Source organism: Podarcis filfolensis (assembly GCF_964270895.1).
Source record: "Podarcis filfolensis genome assembly, contig: HAP1_SCAFFOLD_179, whole genome shotgun sequence".
Lineage (NCBI taxonomy): Eukaryota > Metazoa > Chordata > Lepidosauria > Squamata > Lacertidae > Podarcis > Podarcis filfolensis.
In genome coordinates, this window is record NW_028149404.1 from 25,001 (window position 1) to 48,139 (window position 23,139).

The 23,139-nt window shown below is 59.8% G+C and overlaps 1 protein-coding gene across 1 annotated transcript in view; it reads left to right on the forward strand.

The window, feature by feature from the left end:
- Positions 1-23,139, forward strand: part of LOC310755099 (protein PAXX-like) — a gene marked incomplete at both ends in the record, with an annotated part of 47,216 nt that overhangs the window by 17,273 nt on the left and 6,804 nt on the right. The gene's annotated exons all lie outside the window — the stretch shown is intronic.

Sequence of the window (23,139 nt, forward strand, 5' to 3'; positions counted from 1 at the left end):
GGGGCAGGGAGTTGGGCAGGAAGTTCTGGGTGAGGGCAGGAAGTTCTGGGTGAGGGCAGGAAGTTCTGGGCGAGGGCAGGAAGTTGGGCAGGAAGTTCTGGGCGAGGGCAGGAAGTTGGGCAGGAAGTTCTGGGCAAGGGCAGGAAGTTCTGGGCGAGGGCAGGAAGTTGGGCAGGAAGTTCTGGGCGAGGGCAGGAAGTTCTGGGCGAGGGCAGGAAGTTCTGGGCGAGGGCAGGAAGTTGGGCAGGAAGTTCTGGGCTAGGGCAGGAAGTTCTGGGCGAGGGCAGGAAGTTGGGCAAGAAGTTCTGGGCGAGGGCAGGAAGTTCTGGGCTAGGGCAGGAAGTTCTGGGTGAGGGCAGGAAGTTCTGGGCGAGGGCAGGAAGTTGGGCAGGAAGTTCTGGGCGAGGGCAGGAAGTTCTGGGCGAGGGCAGGAAGTTGGGCAGGAAGTTCTGGGCTAGGCAGGAAGTTCTGGGCGAGGGCAGGAAGTTGGGCAAGAAGTTCTGGGCGAGGGCAGGAAGTTCTGGGCGAGGGCAGGAAGTTCTGGGCGAGGGCAGGAAGTTCTGGGTGAGGGCAGAGAGTTCTGGGTGAGGGCAGAGAGTTCTGGGTGAGAGCAGGAAGCTCAGGAAGTTCTGGGCAGGAAGTTCTGAGCAAGGGCAGGAAGTTGTTCTGGGCGAGGACAGGAAGTGCTGCCCTCTGTGTTGGCTTCGTGGAACCGGCGCATAAGAGGGCAGGAAGTTGTGGGCGAGGGCAGGAAGTTCAGGGTGAGTGCAGGAAGTTGTGGGCGAGGGCAGGAAGTTATAAGCGAGGGCAGGAAGTTCTGGACGAGGGCAGGAAGTTCTGGGCTAGGGCAGGAAGTTCTGGGTGAGGGCAGGAAGTTGGGCAGGAAGTTCTGGGCGAGGGCAGGAAGTTCTGGGCGAGGGCAGGAAGTTCTGGGCGGGGGCAGGAAGTTGGGCAGGAAGTTCTGGACGAGGGCAGGAAGTTCTGGGCGAGGGCAGGAAGTTCTGGGCGAGGGCAGGCAGTTCTGGGCTAGGGCAGGAAGTGCTTCCCTCTCTCCCTAGCCCACTATGAGCGAAGGCAGGAAGTTCAGGGCGAGGGCAGGAAGTTCTGGGTGAGGGCAGGAAGCTCAGGAAGTTCTGGGCAGGAAGTTCTGAGCAGGGGCAGGAAGTTGTTCTGGGCAAGGACAGGAAGTGCTGCCCTCTGTGTTGGCTTCGTGGAACCGGCGCATAAGAGGGCAGGAAGTTGTGGGCGAGGGCAGGAAGTTCAGGGTGAGTGCAGGAAGTTGTGGGCGAGGGCAGGAAGTTATAAGTGAGGGCAGGAAGCTCTGGGTGAGGGCAGGAAGTGCTGCCCTCTCTCCGTGTTGGCTTAGTGGTAACGGCGCATAAGAGGGCAGGAAGTTCCGAGTGAGGACAGGAAGTTCTGGGCGAGGACAGGAAGTGCTGCCCTGTCTCTGTGTTGGCTTCATGGAACCGGCGCATAAGAGGGCAGGAAGTTCTGGGCACGGGCAGGAAGTTCTGGGCGATGGCAGGAAGTTGTGGGCGAGGGCAGGAAGTTGTGGGCGAGGACAGTAAGTGCTGCCCTCTCTGTGTGTTGGCTTAGTGGCAGGAAGTTATGTGTGAGGGCAGGAAGTTCTGAGCGAAGGCAGGAAGTTGTTCTGGGCGAGGGCAGGAAGTTCTGGGCGAGGACAGGAAGTGCTGCCCTCTCTCTGTGTTGGCTTAGTGGTTCTGGCGCATAAGAGGGCAGGAAGTTCCGAGTGAGGACAGGAAGTTCTTGTCGAGGACAGGAAGTGCTGCCCTCTCTCTATGTTGGCTTCGTGGTACTGGCGCATAAGAGGGCAGGAAGTTCTGAGCGAGGGCAGGAAGTTCTGGGTGAGGGCAGAAAGTTCTGAGCGAGGGCAGGAAGTTCCAGGCGAGGACAGGAAGTGCTTCCCTCTCTCTGTGTTGGCTTAGTGGCAGGAAGTTCTGAGCGAAGGCAGGAAGTTGTTCTGGGCGAGGGCAGGAAGTTCTGGGCGAGGACAGGAAGTGCTGCCCTCTCTCTGTGTTGGCTTAGTGGTTCTGGCGCATAAGAGGGCAGGAAGTTCTGAGCGAGGGCAGGAAGTTCTGGGGGAGGACAGGAAGTGCTGCCCTCTCTCCCTAGCCCACTCTGAGCGAGGGCAGGAAGTTCTGGGCGAGGAGAGGAAGTTCGAGGGGAGGAAGTTGTGAGTGAGGGCAGGAAGCTCTGAGTGAGGGCAGGAAGTTCCAGGCGAGGACAGGAAGTTAGCTCTGAGCGAGAGCCGGAAGTTTACGGTGAGGACAGGAAGTGCTGCCCTCTCTCCCTAGCCCACTCTGAGCGAGGGCAGGAAGTTGGGCAGGAAACTCTGGACGAGGGCAGGAAGTTGGGCAGGAAGTTCTGGGCAAGGGCAGGAAGTTAGCTCTGAGCGAGGGCAGGAAGTTCCGGGCGAGGACAGGAAGTTAGCTCTGAGCGAGGGCAGGAAATCCCGGGTAAGGACAGGAAGTTAGCTCTGAGCGAGGGCAAGACGTTCCGGGCGAGGACAGGAAGTTAGCTCTGAGCGAGGGCAGGAAATCCCGAGCCAGGACAGGAAGTTAGCTCTGAGCGAGGGCAGGAAGTTCCAGGCGAGGACAGGAAGTTCTGGTCGAGGACAGGAAGTGCTGCCCTCTCTCCCTAGCCCACTCTGAGCTAGGGCAGGAAGTTGGGCAGGAAGCTCTGGGCGAGGGCAGGAAGCTCTGGGCGAGGACAGGAAGTGAGGGCAGGAAGTTCTGGGCAAGGGCAGCAAGTGAGGGCAGGAAGCTCTGGGCGAGGACAGGAAGTTGGGCAGGAAGTTCTGGGCAAGGGCAGGAAGTGAGGGCAGGAAGCTCTAGGCGAGGGCAGGAAGTGAGGGCAGGAAGCTCTGGGCGAGGACAGGAAGTTGGGCAGGAATTTCTGAGCGAGGACAGGAAGTGAGGGCAGGAAGCTCTGGGCGAGGACAGGAAGTTGGGCAGGAATTTCTGAGCGAGGGCAGGAAGTGAGGGCAGGAAGCTCTGGGCGAGGACAGGAAGTTGGGCAGGAAGTTCTGGGCAAGGGCAGCAAGTGAGGGCAGGAAGCTCTGGGCGAGGACAGGAAGTTGGGCAGGAAGTTCTGCGCAAGGGCAGGAAGTGAGGGCAGGAAGCTCTAGGCGAGGACAGGAAGTTGGGCAGGAATTTCTGGGCAAGGGCAGGAAGTGAGGGCAGGAAGCTCTAGGCGAGGACAGGAAGTTGGGCAGGAAGTTCTGGGCAAGGGCAGGAAGTGAGGGCAGGAAGCTCTAGGCGAGGACAGGAAGTAATGGCAGGAAGTTCTGGGCAAGGGCAGGAAGTGAGAGCAGGAAGCTCTGGGCAAGGACAGGAAGTTGGGCAGGAAGTTCTGGGCAAGGGCAGGAAGTTGGGCAGGAAGTTCTGGGCAAGGGCAGGAAGTGAGGGCAGGAAGCTCTGGGCGAGGGCAGGAAGTTGGGCAGGAAGTTCTGGGCAAGGGCAGGAAGTGAGGGCAGGAAGCTCTAGGCGAGGACAGGACGTTGGGCAGGAAGTTGGGCAAGAAGTTCTGGGCAAGGGCAGGAAGTTCTGGGCGAGGGCAGGAAGTTGGGCAGGAAGTTCTGGGCGAGGGCAGGAAGTTCTGGGCGAGGGCAGGAAGTTCTGGGCGGGGGCAGGAAGTTGGGCAGGAAGTTCTGGGCAAGGGCAGGAAGTTCTGGGCGAGGGCAGGAAGTTGGGCAGGAAGTTCTGGGCGAGGGCAGGAAGTTCTGGGCGGGGGCAGGAAGTTGGGCAGGAAGTTCTGGGCGAGGGCAGGAAGTTCTGGGCGGGGGCAGGAAGTTGGGCAGGAAGTTCTGGGCGAGGGCAGGAAGTTCTGGGCGAGGGCAGGAAGTTGGGCAGGAAGTTCTGGGCGAGGGCAGGAAGTTGGGCAGGAAGTTCTGGGTGAGGGCAGGAAGTTGGGCAGGAAGTTCTGGGCGAGGGCAGGAAGTTCTGGGCGGGGGCAGGAAGTTGGGCAGGAAGTTCTGGGCGAGGGCAGGAAGTTCTGGGCGAGGGCAGGAAGTTGGGCAGGAAGTTCTGGGCGAGGGCAGGAAGTTGGGCAGGAAGTTCTGGGTGAGGGCAGGAAGTTGGGCAGGAAGTTTTGGGCAAGGGCAGGAAGTTCTGGGCGAGGGCAGGAAGTTGGGCAGGAAGTTCTGGGCAAGGGCAGGAAGTTCTGGGCGAGGGCAGTAAGTTGGGCAGGAAGTTCTGGGCTAGGGCAGGAAGTTGGGCAGGAAGTTCTGGGCGAGGGCAGGAAGTTCTGGGCGAGGGCAGGAAGTTGGGCAGGAAGTTCTGGGCGAGGGCAGCAAGTTCTGGGCGAGGGCAGGAAGTTCTGGGCGAGGGCAGGAAGTTGGGCAGGAAGTTCTGGGCGAGGGCAGGAAGTTCTGGGCTAGGGCAGGAAGTTCTGGGTGAGGGCAGGAAGTTGGACAGGAAGTTCTGGGCGAGGGCAGGAAGTTGGGCAGGAAGTTTTGGGTGAGGGCAGGAAGTTCTGGGCTAGGGCAGGAAGTGCTGCCCTCTCTCCCTAGCCCACTATGAGCGAAGGCAGGAAGTTCTGGGTGAGGGCAGGAAGTTCTGGGCGAGGGCAGGAAGTTCTGGGCTAGGGCAGGAAGTGCTGCCCTCTCTCCCTAGCCCACTATGAGCGAAGGCAGGAAGTTCTGGGCGAGGGCAGGAAGTTCTGGGCTAGGGCAGGAAGTTCTAGGTGAGGGCAGGAAGTTGGGCAGGAAGTTCTGGGCGAGGGCAGGAAGTTCTGGGCGAGGGCAGGAGGTTCTGGGCTAGGGCAGGAAGTTCTGGGTGAGGGCAGGAAGTTCTGGGTGAGGGCAGGAAGCAGGAAGCTCAGGAAGTTCTGGGCAGGAAGTTCTGAGCAAGGGCAGGAAGTTGTTCTGGGCAAGGGCAGGAAGTTGTTCTGGGCGAGGACAGGAAGTGCTGCCCTCTGTGTTGGCTTTGTGGAACCAGCGCATAAGAGGGCAGGAAGTTCTGGATGAGGACAGGAAGTTCAGGGTGAGTGCAGGAAGTTGTGGGCGAGGGCAGGAAGTTATAAGCGAGGGCAGGAAGCTCTGGGTGAGGGCAGGAAGTGCTGCCCTCTCTCCGTGTTGGCTTAGTGGTAACGGCGCATAAGAGGGCAGGAAGTTCTGAGCGAGGGCAGGAAGTTCTGGGCGATGGCAGGAAGTTGTGGGCGAGGACAGGAAGTTGTGGGCGAGGACAGTAAGTGCTGCCCTCTTTCTGTGTTGGCTTAGTGGTTCTGGCGCATAAGGCGGCAGGAAGTTCTGAGCGAGGGCAGGAAGTTCTGGGCGAGGACAGGAAGTTCGAGGGGAGGAAGTTGTGAGTGAGGGCAGGAAGCTCTGAGTGAGGGCAGGAAGTTGGGCAGGAATTTCTGAGCGAGGGCAGGAAGTTCTGGGCGAGGACAGGAAGTTCGAGGGGAGGAAGTTGTGAGTGAGGGCAGGAAGCTCTGAGTGAGGGCAGGAAGTTGGGCAGGAATTTCTGAGCGAGGGCAGGAAGCTCTGGGCGAGGACAGGAAGTGAGGGCAGGAAGTTCTGGGCAAGGGCAGGAAGTGAGGGCAGGAAGCTCTGGGCGAGGACAGGAAGTTGGGCAGGAAGTTCTGGGCAAGGGCAGGAAGTGAGGGCAGGAAGCTCTAGGCGAGGTCAGGAAGTGAGGGCAGGAAGTTCTGGGCAAGGGCAGGAAGTGAGGGCAGGAAGTTCTGGGCAAGGGCAGGAAGTTCTGAGCGAAGGCAGGAAGTGCTGCCCTCTCTCTGTGTTGGCTTAGTGGTAACAGCGCATAAGAGGGCAGGAAGTTCCGAGTGAGGGCAGGAAGTTCTGGGGGAGGACAGGAAGTGCTGCCCTCTCTCCCTAGCCCACTCTGAGCGAGGGCAGGAAGTTCTGGGCGAGGACAGGAAGTTCGAGGGGAGGAAGTTGTGAGCGAGGGCAGGAAGCTCTGAGTGAGGGCAGGAAGTTCCGGGCGAGGACAGGAAGTTAGCTCTGAGCGAGAGCCGGAAGTTCACGGTGAGGACAGGAAGTGTTGCCCTCTCTCCCTAGCCCACTCTGAGCGAGGGCAGGAAGTTCTGGGCGAGGGCAGGAAGTTGTTCTGGGCGAGGACAGGAAGTGCTGCCCTCTGTGTTGGCTTCGTGGAACCGGCGCATAAGAGGGCAGGAAGTTGTGGGCGAGGGCAGGAAGTTCAGGGTGAGTGCAGGAAGTTGTGGGCGAGGGCAGGAAGTTCTAAGTGAGGGCAGGAAGTTCTGGACGAGGGCAGGAAGTTCTGGGCTAGGGCCGGAAGTTCTGGGCTAGGGCAGGAAGTTGGGAAGGAAGTTCAGGACGAGGGCAGGAAGTTCTGGGCAAGGGCAGGAAGTTGGGCAGGAAGTTCTGGGCGAGGGCAGGAAGTTGGGCAGGAAGTTCTGGACGAGGGCAGGAAGTTCTGGGCGAGGGCAGGAAGTTGGGCAGGAAGTTCTGGGCGAGAGCAGGAAGTTCTGGACGAGGGCAGGAAGTTCTGGGCGAGGGCAGGAAGTTGGGCAGGAAGTTCTGGGCGAGGGCAGGAAGTTCTGGATGAGGGCAGGAAGTTCTGGGCGAGGGCAGGAAGTTCTGGGCTAGGGCAGGAAGTGCTGCCCTCTCTCCCTAGCCCACTATGAGCGAAGGCAGGAAGTTCTGGGTGAGGACAGGAAGTTCTGGGTGAGGGCAGGAAGTTCTGGGTGAGGGCAGGAAGCTCAGGAAGTTCTGGGCAGGAAGTTCTGAGCAAGGGCAGGAAGTTGTTCTGGGCAAGGGCAGGAAGTTGTTCTGGGCGAGGACAGGAAGTGCTGCCCTCTGTGTTGGCTTCGTGGAACCGGCGCATAAGAGGGCAGGAAGTTCAGGGTGAGTGCAGGAAGTTGTGGGCGAGGGCAGGAAGTTCTAAGCGAGGGCAGGAAGTTCTGGACGAGGGCAGGAAGTTCTGGGCTAGGGCAGGAAGTTCTGGGCGAGGGCAGGAAGTTGGGCAGGAAGTTCTGGGCGAGGGCAGGAAGTTCTGGGCTAGGGCAGGAAGTGCTTCCCTCTCTCCCTAGCCCACTATGAGTGAAGGCAGGAAGTTCAGGGCGAGGGCAGGAAGTTCTGGGTGAGGGCAGGAAGTTCTGGGTGAGGGCAGGAAGCTCAGGAAGTTCTGGGCAGGAAGTTCTGAGCAAGGGCAGGAAGTTGTTCTGGGCAAGGGCAGGAAGTTGTTCTGGGCGAGGACAGGAAGTGCTGCCCTCTGTGTTGGCTTCGTGGAACCGGCGCATAAGAGGGCAGGAAGTTGTGGGCGAGGGCAGGAAGTTATAAGTGAGGGCAGGAAGCTCTGGGTGAGGGCAGGAAGTGCTGCCCTCTCTCTGTGTTGGCTTAGTGGTAACGGCGCATAAGAGGGCAGGAAGTTCCGAGTGAGGAGAGGAAGTTCTGGGCGAGGACAGGAAGTGCTGCCCTCTCTCTGTGTTGGCTTCATGGAACTGGCGCATAAGAGGGCAGGAAGTTCTGAGCGAGGGCAGGAAGTTCTGGGTGAGGGCAGGAAGTTCTGGGCGAGGACAGGAAGTGCTGCCCTCTCTCTCTGTTGGCTTAGTGGTTCTGGCGCATAAGGCGGCAGGAAGTTCTGGGGAAGGGCAGGAAGTTCTGGGGGAGGACAGGAAGTGCTGCCGTCTCTCCCTAGCCCACTCTGAGCGAGGGCAGGAAGTTCTGGGCGAGGACAGGAAGTTCGAGGGGAGGAAGCTGTGAGGGAGGGCAGGAAGCTCTGAGTGAGGGCAGGAAGTTCCGGGCGAGGACAGGAAGTTAGCTCTGAGCGAGAGCTGGAAGTTCACGGTGAGGACAGGAAGTGCTGCCCTCTCTCCCTAGCCCACTCTGAGCGAGGGCAGGAAGTTCTGGGCGAGGGCAGGAAGTTGGGCAGGAAGTTCTGGGCGAGGGCAGGAAGTTGGGCAGGAAGTTCTGGGCGAGGGCAGGAAGTTCTGGGCGAGGGCAGGAAGTTGGGCAGGAAGTTCTGGGCGAGGGCAGGAAGTTCTGGGCTAGGGCAGGAAGTGCTGCCCTCTCTCCCTAGCCCACTATGAGCGAAGGCAGGATGTTCTGGGCGAGGGCAGGAAGTTCTGGGTGAGGGCAGGAAGTTCTGGGTGAGGGCAGGAAGCAGGAAGCTCAGGAAGTTCTGGGCAGGAAGTTCTGAGCAAGGGCAGGAAGTTGTTCTGGGCAAGGGCAGGAAGTTGTTCTGGGCGAGGACAGGAAGTGCTGCCCTCTGTGTTGGCTTCGTGGAACCGGCGCATAAGAGGGCAGGAAGTTGTGGGCGAGGGCAGGATGTTCAGGGTGAGTGCAGGAAGTTGTGGGCGAGGGCAGGAAGTTCTAAGTGAGGGCAGGAAGTTCTGGACGAGGGCAGGAAGTTCTGGGCTAGGGCCGGAAGTTCTGGGCTAGGGCAGGAAGTTGGGAAGGAAGTTCAGGACGAGGGCAGGAAGTTCTGGGCAAGGGCAGGAAGTTGGGCAGGAAGTTCTGGGCGAGGGCAGGAAGTTGGGCAGGAAGTTCTGGACGAGGGCAGGAAGTTCTGGGCGAGGGCAGGAAGTTGGGCAGGAAGTTCTGGGCGAGGGCAGGAAGTTCTGGACGAGGGCAGGAAGTTCTGGGCGAGGGCAGGAAGTTGGGCAGGAAGTTCTGGGCGAGGGCAGGAAGTTCTGGACGAGGGCAGGAAGTTCTGGGCGAGGGCAGGAAGTTCTGGGCGAGGGCAGGAAGTTGGCCAGGAAGATCTGGGCGAGGGCAGGAAGTTCTGGGCGAGGGCAGGAAGTTCTGGGCTAGGGCAGGAAGTGCTGCCCTCTCTCCCTAGCCCACTATGAGCGAAGGCAGGAAGTTCTGGGTGAGGACAGGAAGTTCTGGGTGAGGGCAGGAAGTTCTGGGTGAGGGCAGGAAGCTCAGGAAGTTCTGGGCAGGAAGTTCTGAGCAAGGGCAGGAAGTTGTTCTGGGCAAGGGCAGGAAGTTGTTCTGGGCGAGGACAGGAAGTGCTGCCCTCTGTGTTGGCTTCGTGGAACCGGCGCATAAGAGGGCAGGAAGTTCAGGGTGAGTGCAGGAAGTTGTGGGCGAGGGCAGGAAGTTCTAAGCGAGGGCAGGAAGTTCTGGACGAGGGCAGGAAGTTCTGGGCTAGGGCAGGAAGTTCTGGGCGAGGGCAGGAAGTTGGCCAGGAAGATCTGGGCGAGGGCAGGAAGTTCTGGGCTAGGGCAGGAAGTGCTGCCCTCTCTCCCTAGCCCACTATGAGCGAAGGCAGGAAGTTCTGGGTGAGGACAGGAAGTTCTGGGTGAGGGCAGGAAGTTCTGGGTGAGGGCAGGAAGCAGGAAGCTCAGGAAGTTCTGGGCAGGAAGTTCTGAGCAAGGGCAGGAAGTTGTTCTGGGCAAGGGCAGGAAGTTGTTCTGGGCGAGGACAGGAAGTGCTGCCCTCTGTGTTGGCTTCGTGGAACCGGCGCATAAGAGGGCAGGAAGTTCTGGATGAGGGCAGGAAGTTCAGGGTGAGTGCAGCAAGTTGTGGGCGAGGGCAGGAAGTTATAAGCGAGGGCAGGAAGCTCTGGGTGAGGGCAGGAAGTGCTGCCCTCTCTCCGTGTTGGCTTAGTGGTAACGGCGCATAAGAGGGCAGGAAGTTCCGAGTGAGGACAGGAAGTTCTGGGCGAGGACAGGAAGTGCTGCCCTCTCTCTGTGTTGGCTTCATGGAACCGGCGCATAAGAGGGCAGGAAGTTCTGGGCATGGGCAGGAAGTTCTGGGCGATGGCAGGAAGTTCCAGGCGAGGACAGGAAGTGCTGCCCTCTCTCTGTGTTGGCTTAGTGGCAGGAAGTTATGGGTGAGGGCAGGAAGTTCTGAGTGAGGGCAGGAAGTTCTGGGTGAGGGCAGGAAGTTCTGGGTGAGGGCAGGAAGTTCTGAGCGAGGGCAGAAAGTTCCAGGCGAGGACAGGAAGTGCTTCCCTTTCTCTGTGTTGGCTTAGTAGCAGGAAGTTCTGAGCGAAGGCAGGAAGTTGTTCTGTGCGAGGGCAGGAAGTTCTGGGCGAGGACAGGAAGTGCTGCCCTCTCTCTGTGTTGGCTTAGTGGTTCTGGCGCATAAGAGGGCAGGAAGTTCTGAGCGAGGACAGGAAGTTCTGGGGGAGGTCAGGAAGTGCTGCCCTCTCTCCCTAGCCCACTCTGAGCAAGGGCAGGAAGTTCTGGGCGAGGACAGGAAGTTCGAGGGGAGGAAGTTGTGAGTGAGGGCAGGAAGCTCTGAGTGAGGGCAGGAAGTTGGGCAGGAATTTCTGAGCGAGGGCAGGAAGCTCTGGGCGAGGACAGGAAGTGAGGGCAGGAAGTTCTGGGCAAGGGCAGGAAGTGAGGGCAGGAAGTTCTGGGCAAGGGCAGGAAGTGAGGGCAGGAAGCTCTGGGCGAGGACAGGAAGTTGGGCAGGAAGTTCTGGGCAAGGGCAGGAAGTGAGGGCAGGAAGCTCTAGGCGAGGGCAGGAAGTGAGGGCAGGAAGTTCTGGGCAAGGGCAGGAAGTGAGGGCAGGAAGTTCTGGGCAAGGGCAGGAAGTTCTGAGCGAAGGCAGGAGGTTGTTCTGGGCGAGGGCAGGAAGTTCTGGGCGAGGACAGGAAGTGCTGCCCTCTCTCTGTGTTGGCTTAGTGGTAACAGCGCATAAGAGGGCAGGAAGTTCCGAGTGAGGGCAGGAAGTTCTGGGGGAGGGCAGGAAGTGCTGCCCTCTCTCCCTAGCCCACTCTGAGTGAGGGCAGGAAGTTCTGGGCGAGGACAGGAAGTTCGAGGGGAGGAAGTTGTCAGCGAGGGCAGGAAGCTCTGAGTGAGGGCAGGAAGTTCCGGGCGAGGACAGGAAGTTAGCTCTGAGCGAGAGCCGGAAGTTCACGGTGAGGACAGGAAGTGTTGCCCTCTCTCCCTAGCCCACTCTGAGCAAGGGCAGGAAGTTCTGGGCGAGGGCAGGAAGTTGTTCTGGGCGAGGACAGGAAGTGCTGCCCTCTGTGTTGGCTTCGTGGAACCGGCGCATAAGAGGGCAGGAAGTTGTGGGCGAGGGCAGGAAGTTCAGGGTGATTGCAGGAAGTTGTGGGCGAGGGCAGGAAGTTCTAAGTGAGGGCAGGAAGTTCTGGACGAGGGCAGGAAGTTCTGGGCTAGGGCAGGAAGTTCTGGGCTAGGGCAGGAAGTTGGGAAGGAAGTTTAGGACGAGGGCAGGAAGTTCTGGGCGAGGGCAGTAAGTTGGGCAGGAAGTTCTGGGCGAGGGCAGGAAGTTCTGGGCGAGGGCAGGAAGTTGGGCAGGAAGTTCTGGACGAGGGCAGGAAGTTCTGGGCGAGGGCAGGAAGTTGGGCAGGAAGTTCTGGGCGAGGGCAGGAAGTTCTGGACGAGGGCAGGAAGTTCTGGGCGAGGGCAGGAAGTTCTGGGCGAGGGCAGGAAGTTGGCCAGGAAGATCTGGGCGAGGGCAGGAAGTTCTGGGCTAGGGCAGGAAGTGCTGCCCTCTCTCCCTAGCCCACTATGAGCGAAGGCAGGAAGTTCTGGGTGAGGACAGGAAGTTCTGGGTGAGGGCAGGAAGTTCTGGGTGAGGGCAGGAAGCAGGAAGCTCAGGAAGTTCTGGGCAGGAAGTTCTGAGCAAGGGCAGGAAGTTGTTCTGGGCAAGGGCAGGAAGTTGTTCTGGGCGAGGACAGGAAGTGCTGCCCTCTGTGTTGGCTTCGTGGAACCGGCGCATAAGAGGGCAGGAAGTTCTGGATGAGGACAGGAAGTTCAGGGTGAGTGCAGGAAGTTGTGGGCGAGGGCAGGAAGTTATAAGCGAGGGCAGGAAGCTCTGGGTGAGGGCAGGAAGTGCTGCCCTCTCTCCGTGTTGGCTTAGTGGTAACGGCGCATAAGAGGGCAGGAAGTTCCGAGTGAGGACAGGAAGTTCTGGGTGAGGACAGGAAGTGCTGCCCTCTCTCTGTGTTGGCTTCATGGAACCGGCGCATAAGAGGGCAGGAAGTTCTGGGCACGGGCAGGAAGTTCTGGGCGATGGCAGGAAGTTGTGGGCGAGGGCAGGAAGTTGTGGGCGAGGGCAGGAAGTGCTGCCCTCTCTCTGTGTTGGCTTCGTGGTACTGGCGCATAAGAGGGCAGGAAGTTCCGAGTGAGGACAGGAAGTTCTTGTCGAGGACAGGAAATGCTGCCCTCTCTCTATGTTGGCTTCGTGGTACTGGCGCATAAGAGGGCAGGAAGTTCTGAGCGAGGGCAGGAAGTTCTGGGTGAGGGCAGGAAGTTCTGAGCAAGGGCAGAAAGTTCCAGGCAAGGACAGGAAGTGCTTCCCTCTCTCTGTGTTGCCTTAGTGGCAGGAAGTTCTGAGCGAAGGCAGGAAGTTGTTCTGTGCGAGGGCAGGAAGTTCTGGGCGAGGACAGGAAGTGCTGCCCTCTCTCTGTGTTGGCTTAGTGGTTCTGGCGCATAAGAGGGCAGGAAGTTCTGAGCGAGGGCAGGAAGTTCTGGGGGAAGACAGGAAGTGCTGCCCTCTCTCCCTAGCCCACTCTGAGCGAGGGCAGGAAGTTCCAGGCGAGGACAGGAAGTTAGCTCTGAGCGAGAGCCGGAAGTTTACGGTGAGGACAGGAAGTGCTGCCCTCTCTCCCTAGCCCACTCTGAGCGAGGGCAGGAAGTTGGGCAGGAAACTCTGGACGAGGGCAGGAAGTTGGGCAGGAAGTTCTGGGCAAGGGCAGGAAGTTAGCTCTGAGCGAGGGCAGGAAGTTCCGGGCGAGGACAGGAAGTTAGCTCTGAGCGAGGGCAGGAAATCCCGGGTAAGGACAGGAAGTTAGCTCTGAGCGAGGGCAAGACGTTCCGGGCGAGGACAGGAAGTTAGCTCTGAGCGAGGGCAGGAAATCCCGAGCCAGGACAGGAAGTTAGCTCTGAGCGAGGGCAGGAAGTTCCAGGCGAGGACAGGAAGTTCTGGTCGAGGACAGGAAGTGCTGCCCTCTCTCCCTAGCCCACTCTGAGCTAGGGCAGGAAGTTGGGCAGGAAGCTCTGGGCGAGGGCAGGAAGCTCTGGGCGAGGACAGGAAGTGAGGGCAGGAAGTTCTGGGCAAGGGCAGCAAGTGAGGGCAGGAAGCTCTGGGCGAGGACAGGAAGTTGGGCAGGAAGTTCTGGGCAAGGGCAGGAAGTGAGGGCAGGAAGCTCTAGGCGAGGGCAGGAAGTGAGGGCAGGAAGCTCTGGGCGAGGACAGGAAGTTGGGCAGGAATTTCTGAGCGAGGACAGGAAGTGAGGGCAGGAAGCTCTGGGCGAGGACAGGAAGTTGGGCAGGAATTTCTGAGCGAGGGCAGGAAGTGAGGGCAGGAAGCTCTGGGCGAGGACAGGAAGTTGGGCAGGAAGTTCTGGGCAAGGGCAGGAAGTGAGGGCAGGAAGCTCTAGGCAAGGGCAGGAAGTGAGGGCAGGAAGTTCTGGGCAAGGGCAGGAAGTGAGAGCAGGAAGCTCTAGGCGAGGACAGGAAGTTGGGCAGGAAGTTCTGGGCAAGGGCAGCAAGTGAGGGCAGGAAGCTCTGGGCGAGGACAGGAAGTTCTGGGCGAGGGCAGGAAGTTCTGGGCTAGGGCAGGAAGTTCTGGGCGAGGGCAGGAAGTTCTGGGCGAGGGCAGGAAGTTGGGCAGGAAGTTCTGGGCGAGGGCAGGAAGTTCTGGGCAAGGGCAGGAAGTTGGGCAGGAAGTTCTGGGCGAGGGCAGGAAGTTGGGCAGGAAGTTCTGGGCGAGGGCAGGAAGTTCTGGGCGAGGGCAGGAAGTTGGGCAGGAAGTTCTGGGCGAGGGCAGGAAGTTGGGCAGGAAGTTCTGGGCGAGGGCAGGAAGTTCTGGGCGAAGGCAGGAAGTTATGGGCGAGGGCAGGAAGTTATGGGCGAGGGCAGGAAGTTCTGGGCGAGGGCAGGAAGTTGGGCAGGAAGTTCTGGGCTAGGGTAGGAAGTTCTGGGCGGGGGCAGGAAGTTGGGCAGGAAGTTCTGGGCTAGGGCAGGAAGTTCTGGGCGAGGGCACGAAGTTGGGCAGGAAGTTCTGGGCGAGGGCAGGAAGTTCTGGGCGAGGGCAGGAAGTTCTGGGCGAGGGCAGGAAGTTCTGGGCGAGGGCAGGAAGTTCTGGGCGGGGGCAGGAAGTTGGGCAGGAAGTTCTGGGCTAGGGCAGGAAGTTCTGGGCGAGGGCAGGAAGTTCTCGGTGGGGGCAGGAAGTTGGGCAGGAAGTTCTGGGCGAGGGCAGGAAGTTGGGCAGGAAGTTCTGGGCGAGGGCAGGAAGTTGGGCAGGAAGTTCTGGGCTAGGGCAGGAAGTTCTGGGCTAGGGCAGGAAGTTCTGGGCGAGGGCAGGAAGTTGGGCAGGAAGTTCTGGGTGAGGGCAGGAAGTTCTGGGCGAGGGCAGGAAGTTGGGCAGGAAGTTCTGGGCTAGGGCAGGAAGTGCTGCCCTCTCTCCCTAGCCCACTATGAGCGAAGGCAGGAAGTTCAGGGCGATGGCAGGAAGTTCTGGGTGAGGGTAGAGAGTTCTGGGTGAGAACAGGAAGCTCATGAAGTTCTGGGCAGGAAGTTCTGAGCAAGGGCAGGAAGTTGTTCAGGGCGAGGACAGGAAGTGCTGCCCTGTGTGTTGGCTTCGTGGAACCGGCGCATAAGAGGGCAGGAAGTTCTGGATGAGGGCAGGAAGTTGTGGGCGAGGGCAGGAAGTTATAAGCGAGGGCAGGAAGTTCTGGGCGAGGGCAGGAAGTTGGGCAGGAAGTTCTGGGTGAGGGCAGGAAGTTCTGGGCGAGGGCAGGAAGTTCTGGGCTAGGGCAGGAAGTGCTGCCCTCTCTCCCTAGCCCACCATGAGCGAAGGCAGGAAGTTCTGGGCGAGGGCAGGAAGTTGGGCAGGAAGTTCTGGGCGAGGGCAGGAAGTTCTGGGCTAGGGCAGGAAGTGCTGCCCTCTCTCCCTAGCCCACTATGAGCGAAGGCGGGAAGTTCAGGGCGAGGGCAAGAAGTTCTGGGTGAGGGCAGGAAGTTCTGGGTGAGAGCAGGAAGCTCAGGAAGTTCTGGGCAGGAAGTTCTGAGCAAGGGCAGGAAGTTGTTCTGGGCAAGGGCAGGAAGTTGTTCTGGGCAAGGACAGGAAGTGCTGCCCTCTGTGTTGGCTTAATGGAACCGGCGCATAAGAGGGCAGGAAGTTCTGGATGAGGGCAGGAAGTTCAGGGTGAGTGCAGCAAGTTGTGGGCGAGGGCAGGAAGTTATATGCAAGGGCAGGAAGCTCTGGGCGAGGACAGGAAGTGCTGCCCTCTCTCTGTGTTGGCTTAGTGGTAACGGCGCATAAGAGGGCAGGAAGTTCCGAGTGAGGACAGGAAGTTCTGGGTGAGGACAGGAAGTGCTGCCCTCTCTCTGTGTTGGCTTCATGGAACCGGCGCATAAGAGGGCAGGAAGTTCTGGGCGAGGGCAGGAAGTTGTGGGCAATGGCAGGAAGTTGTGGGCGAGGGCAGGAAGTTCTGGGCGAGGACAGGAAGTGCTGCCCTCTCTCTGTGTTGGCTTCGTGGTACTGGCGCATAAGAGGGCAGGAAGTTCCGAGTGAGGACAGGAAGTTCTGGGCGAGGACAGGAAGTGCTGCCCTCTCTCTGTGTTGGCTTCATGGAACTAGCACATAAGAGGGCAGGAAGTTCTGGGCGATGGCAGGAAGTTGTGGGTGAGGGCAGGAAGTTCTGGGCGAGGACAGGAAATGCTGCCCTCTCTCTGTGTTGGCTTAGTGGCAGGAAGTTATGGGTGAGGGCAGGAAGTTCTGAGCGAGGGCAGGAAGTTCCAGGCAAGGACAGGAAGTGCTTCCCTCTCTCTGTGTTGGCTTAGTGGCAGGAAGTTATGGGCGAGGGCAGGAAGTTCTGGGCTAGGGCAGGAAGTGCTGCCCTCTCTCCCTAGCCCACTATGAGCGAAGGCAGCAAGTTCAGGGCGAGGGCAGGAAGTTCTGGGTGAGGGCAGGAAGTTCTGGGTGAGGGCAGGAAGCTCAGGAAGTTCTGGGCAGGAAGTTCTGAGCAAGGGCAGGAAGTTGCTCTGGGCAAGGGCAGGAAGTTGTTCTAGGCGAAGACAGGAAGTGCTCCCCTCTGTGTTGGCTTCGTGGAACCGGCGCATAAGAGGGCAGGAAGTTGTGGGCGAGGGCAGGAAGTTCAGGGTGAGTGCAGGAAGTTGTGGGCGAGGGCAGGAAGTTCTGGGCTAGGGCAGGAAGTTCTGGACGAGGGCAGGAAGTTCTGGACGAGGGCAGGAAGTTGGGCAGGAAGTTCTGGGCGAGGGCAGGAAGTTCTGGGCGAGGGCAGGAAGTTGGGCAGGAAGTTCTGGGTGAGGGCAGGAAGTTGGGCAGGAAGTGCTGGGCGAGGGCAGGAAGTTGGACAGGAAGTTCTGGGCGAGGGCAGGAAGTTGGGCAGGAAGTTCTGGGCGAGGGCAGGAAGTTCTGGGCGAGGGCACGAAGTTGGGCAGGAAGTTCTGGGCGAGGGCAGGAAGTTCTGGGCGAGGGCAGGAAGTTCTGGGCTAGGGCAGGAAGTTCTGGGCAAGGGCAGGAAGTTCTGGGCGAGGGCAGGAAGTTGGGCAGGAAGTTCTGGGCGAGGGCAGGAAGTTCTGGGCGAGGGCAGGAAGTTGGGCAGGAAGTTCTGGGTGAGGGCAGGAAGTTCTGGGCGAGGGCAGGAAGTTCTGGGCTAGGGCAGGAAGTTCTGGGCAAGGGCAGGAAGTTCTCGGCGAGGGCAGGAAGTTGGGCAGGAAGTTCTGGGCGAGGGCAGGAAGTTCTGGGCGAGGGCAGGAAGTTCTGGGCGGGGGCAGGAAGTTGGGCAGGAAGTTCTGGGCTAGGGCAGGAAGTTCTGGGCGAGGGCAGGAAGTTCTCGGTGGGGGCAGGAAGTTGGGCAGGAAGTTCTGGGCGAGGGCAGGAAGTTGGGCAGAAAGTTCTGGGCGAGGGCAGGAAGTTGGGCAGGAAGTTCTGGGCTAGGGCAGGAAGTTCTGGGCTAGGGCAGGAAGTTCTGGGCTAGGGCAGGAAGTTGGGCAGGAAGTTCTGGGCGAGGGCAGGAAGTTGGGCAGGAAGTTCTGGGTGAGGGCAGGAAGTTCTGGGCGAGGGCAGGAAGTTGGGCAGGAAGTTCTGGGCTAGGGCAGGAAGTGCTGCCCTCTCTCCCTAGCCCACTATGAGCGAAGGCAGGAAGTTCAGGGCGAGGGCAGGAAGTTCTGGGTGAGGGTAGAGAGTTCTGGGTGAGAACAGGAAGCTCATGAAGTTCTGGGCAGGAAGTTCTGAGCAAGGGCAGGAAGTTGTTCTGGGCGAGGACAGGAAGTGCTGCCCTGTGTGTTGGCTTCGTGGAACCGGCGCATAAGAGGGCAGGAAGTTCTGGATGAGGGCAGGAAGTTGTGGGCGAGGGCAGGAAGTTATAAGCGAGGGCAGGAAGTTCTGGGCGAGGGCAGGAAGTTGGGCAGGAAGTTCTGGGTGAGGGCAGGAAGTTCTGGGCGAGGGCAGGAAGTTCTGGGCTAGGGCAGGAAGTGCTGCCCTCTCTCCCTAGCCCACCATGAGCGAAGGCAGGAAGTTCTGGGCGAGGGCAGGAAGTTGGGCAGGAAGTTCTGGGCGAGGGCAGGAAGTTCTGGGCTAGGGCAGGAAGTGCTGCCCTCTCTCCCTAGCCCACTATGAGCGAAGGCAGGATGTTCTGGGCGAGGGCAGGGAGTTCTGGGTGAGGGCAGGAAGTTCTGGGTGAGGGCAGGAAGCAGGAAGCTCAGGAAGTTCTGGGCAGGAAGTTCTCAGCAAGGGCAGGAAGTTGTTCTGGGCAAGGGCAGGAAGTTCTGGGCGAGGACAGGAAGTGCTGCCCTCTGTGTTGGCTTCGTGGAACCGGCGCATAAGAGGGCAGGAAGTTCCGGATGAGGGCAGGAAGTTCCGGATGAGGGCAGGAAGTTCAGGGTGAGTGCAGGAAGTTGTGGGCGAGGGCAGGAAGTTATAAGCGAGGGCAGGAAGCTCTGGGCGAGGACAGGAAGTGCTGCCCTCTTTCTGTGTTGGCTTCGTGGTACTGGCGCATAAGAGGGCAGGAAGTTCTGAGCGAGGGCAGGAAGTTCTGGGCGATGGCAGGAAGTTGTGGGCGAGGACAGGAAGTTGTGGGCGAGGACAGTAAGTGCTGCCCTCTTTCTGTGTTGGCTTAGTGGTTCTGGCGCATAAGGCGGCAGGAAGTTCTGAGCGAGGGCAGGAAGTTCTGGGCGAGGACAGGAAGTTCGAGGGGAGGAAGTTGTGAGTGAGGGCAGGAAGCTCTGAGTGAGGGCAGGAAGTTGGGCAGGAATTTCTGAGCGAGGGCAGGAAGTTCTGGGCGAGGACAGGAAGTTCGAGGGGAGGAAGTTGTGAGTGAGGGCAGGAAGCTCTGAGTGAGGGCAGGAAGTTGGGCAGGAATTTCTGAGCGAGGGCAGGAAGCTCTGGGCGAGGACAGGAAGTGAGGGCAGGAAGTTCTGGGCAAGGGCAGGAAGTGAGGGCAGGAAGCTCTGGGCGAGGACAGGAAGTTGGGCAGGAAGTTCTGGGCAAGGGCAGGAAGTGAGGGCAGGAAGCTCTGGGCGAGGACAGGAAGTTGGGCAGGAAGTTCTGGGCAAGGGCAGGAAGTGAGGGCAGGAAGCTCTAGGCGAGGTCAGGAAGTGAGGGCAGGAAGTTCTGGGCAAGGGCAGGAAGTGAGGGCAGGAAGTTCTGGGCAAGGGCAGGAAGTTCTGAGCGAAGGCAGGAAGTGCTGCCCTCTCTCTGTGTTGGCTTAGTGGTAACAGCGCATAAGAGGGCAGGAAGTTCCGAGTGAGGGCAGGAAGTTCTGGGGGAGGACAGGAAGTGCTGCCCTCTCTCCCTAGCCCACTCTGAGCGAGGGCAGGAAGTTCTGGGCGAGGACAGGAAGTTCGAGGGGAGGAAGTTGTGAGCGAGGGCAGGAAGCTCTGAGTGAGGGCAGGAAGTTCCGGGCGAGGACAGGAAGTTAGCTCTGAGCGAGAGCCGGAAGTTCACGGTGAGGACAGGAAGTGTTGCCCTCTCTCCCTAGCCCACTCTGAGCGAGGGCAGGAAGTTCTGGGCGAGGGCAGGAAGTTGTTCTGGGCGAGGACAGGAAGTGCTGCCCTCTGTGTTGGCTTCGTGGAACCGGCGCATAAGAGGGCAGGAAGTTGTGGGCGAGGGCAGGAAGTTCAGGGTGAGTGCAGGAAGTTGTGGGCGAGGGCAGGAAGTTCTAAGTGAGGGCAGGAAGTTCTGGACGAGGGCAGGAAGTTCTGGGCTAGGGCCGGAAGTTCTGGGCTAGGGCAGGAAGTTGGGAAGGAAGTTCAGGACGAGGGCAGGAAGTTCTGGGCAAGGGCAGGAAGTTGGGCAGGAAGTTCTGGGCGAGGGCAAGAAGTTGGGCAGGAAGTTCTGGACGAGGGCAGGAAGTTCTGGGCGAGGGCAGGAAGTTGGGCAGGAAGTTCTGGGCGAGGGCAGGAAGTTCTGGACGAGGGCAGGAAGTTCTGGGCGAGGGCAGGAAGTTGGGCAGGAAGTTCTGGGCGAGGGCAGGAAGTTCTGGACGAGGGCAGGAAGTTCTGGGCGAGGGCAGGAAGTTCTGGGCGAGGGCAGGAAGTTGGCCAGGAAGATCTGGGCGAGGGCAGGAAGTTCTGGGCGAGGGCAGGAAGTTCTGGGCTAGGGCAGGAAGTGCTGCCCTCTCTCCCTAGCCCACTATGAGCGAAGGCAGGAAGTTCTGGGTGAGGACAGGAAGTTCTGGGTGAGGGCAGGAAGTTCTGGGTGAGGGCAGGAAGCTCAGGAAGTTCTGGGCAGGAAGTTCTGAGCAAGGGCAGGAAGTTGTTCTGGGCAAGGGCAGGAAGTTGTTCTGGGCGAGGACAGGAAGTGCTGCCCTCTGTGTTGGCTTCGTGGAACCGGCGCATAAGAGGGCAGGAAGTTCAGGGTGAGTGCAGGAAGTTGTGGGCGAGGGCAGGAAGTTCTAAGCGAGGGCAGGAAGTTCTGGACGAGGGCAGGAAGTTCTGGGCTAGGGCAGGAAGTTCTGGGCGAGGGCAGGAAGTTGGGCAGGAAGTTCTGGGCGAGGGCAGGAAGTTCTGGGCTAGGGCAGGAAGTGCTTCCCTCTCTCCCTAGCCCACTATGAGTGAAGGCAGGAAGTTCAGGGCGAGGGCAGGAAGTTCTGGGTGAGGGCAGGAAGTTCTGGGTGAGGGCAGGAAGCTCAGGAAGTTCTGGGCAGGAAGTTCTGAGCAAGGGCAGGAAGTTGTTCTGGGCAAGGGCAGGAAGTTGTTCTGGGCGAGGACAGGAAGTGCTGCCCTCTGTGTTGGCTTCGTGGAACCGGCGCATAAGAGGGCAGGAAGTTGTGGGCGAGGGCAGGAAGTTATAAGTGAGGGCAGGAAGCTCTGGGTGAGGGCAGGAAGTGCTGCCCTCTCTCTGTGTTGGCTTAGTGGTAACGGCGCATAAGAGGGCAGGAAGTTCCGAGTGAGGAGAGGAAGTTCTGGGCGAGGACAGGAAGTGCTGCCCTCTCTCTGTGTTGGCTTCATGGAACTGGCGCATAAGAGGGCAGGAAGTTCTGAGCGAGGGCAGGAAGTTCTGGGTGAGGGCAGGAAGTTCTGGGCGAGGACAGGAAGTGCTGCCCTCTCTCTCTGTTGGCTTAGTGGTTCTGGCGCATAAGGCGGCAGGAAGTTCTGGGGAAAGGCAGGAAGTTCTGGGGGAGGACAGGAAGTGCTGCCGTCTCTCCCTAGCCCACTCTGAGCGAGGGCAGGAAGTTCTGGGCGAGGACAGGAAGTTCCGGGCGAGGACAGGAAGTTAGCTCTGAGCGAGAGCTGGAAGTTCACGGTGAGGACAGGAAGTGCTGCCCTCTCTCCCTAGCCCACTCTGAGCGAGGGCAGGAAGTTCTGGGCGAGGGCAGGAAGTTGGGCAGGAAGTTCTGGGCGAGGGCAGGAAGTTGGGCAGGAAGTTCTGGGCGAGGGCAGGAAGTTCTGGGCGAGGGCAGGAAGTTGGGCAGGAAGTTCTGGGCGAGGGCAGGAAGTTCTGGGCTAGGGCAGGAAGTGCTGCCCTCTCTCCCTAGCCCACTATGAGCGAAGGCAGGATGTTCTGGGCGAGGGCAGGAAGTTCTGGGTGAGGGCAGGAAGTTCTGGGTGAGGGCAGGAAGCAGGAAGCTCAGGAAGTTCTGGGCAGGAAGTTCTGAGCAAGGGCAGGAAGTTGTTCTGGGCAAGGGCAGGAAGTTGTTCTGGGCGAGGACAGGAAGTGCTGCCCTCTGTGTTGGCTTCGTGGAACCGGCGCATAAGAGGGCAGGAAGTTGTGGGCGAGGGCAGGATGTTCAGGGTGAGTGCAGGAAGTTGTGGGCGAGGGCAGGAAGTTCTAAGTGAGGGCAGGAAGTTCTGGACGAGGGCAGGAAGTTCTGGGCTAGGGCCGGAAGTTCTGGGCTAGGGCAGGAAGTTGGGAAGGAAGTTCAGGACGAGGGCAGGAAGTTCTGGGCAAGGGCAGGAAGTTGGGCAGGAAGTTCTGGGCGAGGGCAGGAAGTTGGGCAGGAAGTTCTGGACGAGGGCAGGAAGTTCTGGGCGAGGGCAGGAAGTTGGGCAGGAAGTTCTGGGCGAGGGCAGGAAGTTCTGGACGAGGGCAGGAAGTTCTGGGCGAGGGCAGGAAGTTGGGCAGGAAGTTCTGGGCGAGGGCAGGAAGTTCTGGACGAGGGCAGGAAGTTCTGGGCGAGGGCAGGAAGTTCTGGGCGAGGGCAGGAAGTTGGCCAGGAAGATCTGGGCGAGGGCAGGAAGTTCTGGGCGAGGGCAGGAAGTTCTGGGCTAGGGCAGGAAGTGCTGCCCTCTCTCCCTAGCCCACTATGAGCGAAGGCAGGAAGTTCTGGGTGAGGACAGGAAGTTCTGGGTGAGGGCAGGAAGTTCTGGGTGAGGGCAGGAAGCTCAGGAAGTTCTGGGCAGGAAGTTCTGAGCAAGGGCAGGAAGTTGTTCTGGGCAAGGGCAGGAAGTTGTTCTGGGCGAGGACAGGAAGTGCTGCCCTCTGTGTTGGCTTCGTGGAACCGGCGCATAAGAGGGCAGGAAGTTCAGGGTGAGTGCAGGAAGTTGTGGGCGAGGGCAGGAAGTTCTAAGCGAGGGCAGGAAGTTCTGGACGAGGGCAGGAAGTTCTGGGCTAGGGCAGGAAGTTCTGGGCGAGGGCAGGAAGTTGGCCAGGAAGATCTGGGCGAGGGCAGGAAGTTCTGGGCTAGGGCAGGAAGTGCTGCCCTCTCTCCCTAGCCCACTATGAGCGAAGGCAGGAAGTTCTGGGTGAGGACAGGAAGTTCTGGGTGAGGGCAGGAAGTTCTGGGTGAGGGCAGGAAGCAGGAAGCTCAGGAAGTTCTGGGCAGGAAGTTCTGAGCAAGGGCAGGAAGTTGTTCTGGGCAAGGGCAGGAAGTTGTTCTGGGCGAGGACAGGAAGTGCTGCCCTCTGTGTTGGCTTCGTGGAACCGGCGCATAAGAGGGCAGGAAGTTCTGGATGAGGGCAGGAAGTTCAGGGTGAGTGCAGGAAGTTGTGGGCGAGGGCAGGAAGTTATAAGCGAGGGCAGGAAGCTCTGGGTGAGGGCAGGAAGTGCTGCCCTCTCTCCGTGTTGGCTTAGTGGTAACGGCGCATAAGAGGGCAGGAAGTTCCGAGTGAGGACAGGAAGTTCTGGGCGAGGACAGGAAGTGCTGCCCTCTCTCTGTGTTGGCTTCATGGAACCGGCGCATAAGAGGGCAGGAAGTTCTGGGCATGGGCAGGAAGTTCTGGGCGATGGCAGGAAGTTCCAGGCGAGGACAGGAAGTGCTGCCCTCTCTCTGTGTTGGCTTAGTGGCAGGAAGTTATGGGTGAGGGCAGGAAGTTCTGAGTGAGGGCAGGAAGTTCTGGGTGAGGGCAGGAAGTTCTGGGTGAGGGCAGGAAGTTCTGAGCGAGGGCAGAAAGTTCCAGGCGAGGACAGGAAGTGCTTCCCTTTCTCTGTGTTGGCTTAGTAGCAGGAAGTTCTGAGCGAAGGCAGGAAGTTGTTCTGTGCGAGGGCAGGAAGTTCTGGGCGAGGACAGGAAGTGCTGCCCTCTCTCTGTGTTGGCTTAGTGGTTCTGGCGCATAAGAGGGCAGGAAGTTCTGAGCGAGGACAGGAAGTTCTGGGGGAGGTCAGGAAGTGCTGCCCTCTCTCCCTAGCCCACTCTGAGCAAGGGCAGGAAGTTCTGGGCGAGGACAGGAAGTTCGAGGGGAGGAAGTTGTGAGTGAGGGCAGGAAGCTCTGAGTGAGGGCAGGAAGTTGGGCAGGAATTTCTGAGCGAGGGCAGGAAGCTCTGGGCGAGGACAGGAAGTGAGGGCAGGAAGTTCTGGGCAAGGGCAGGAA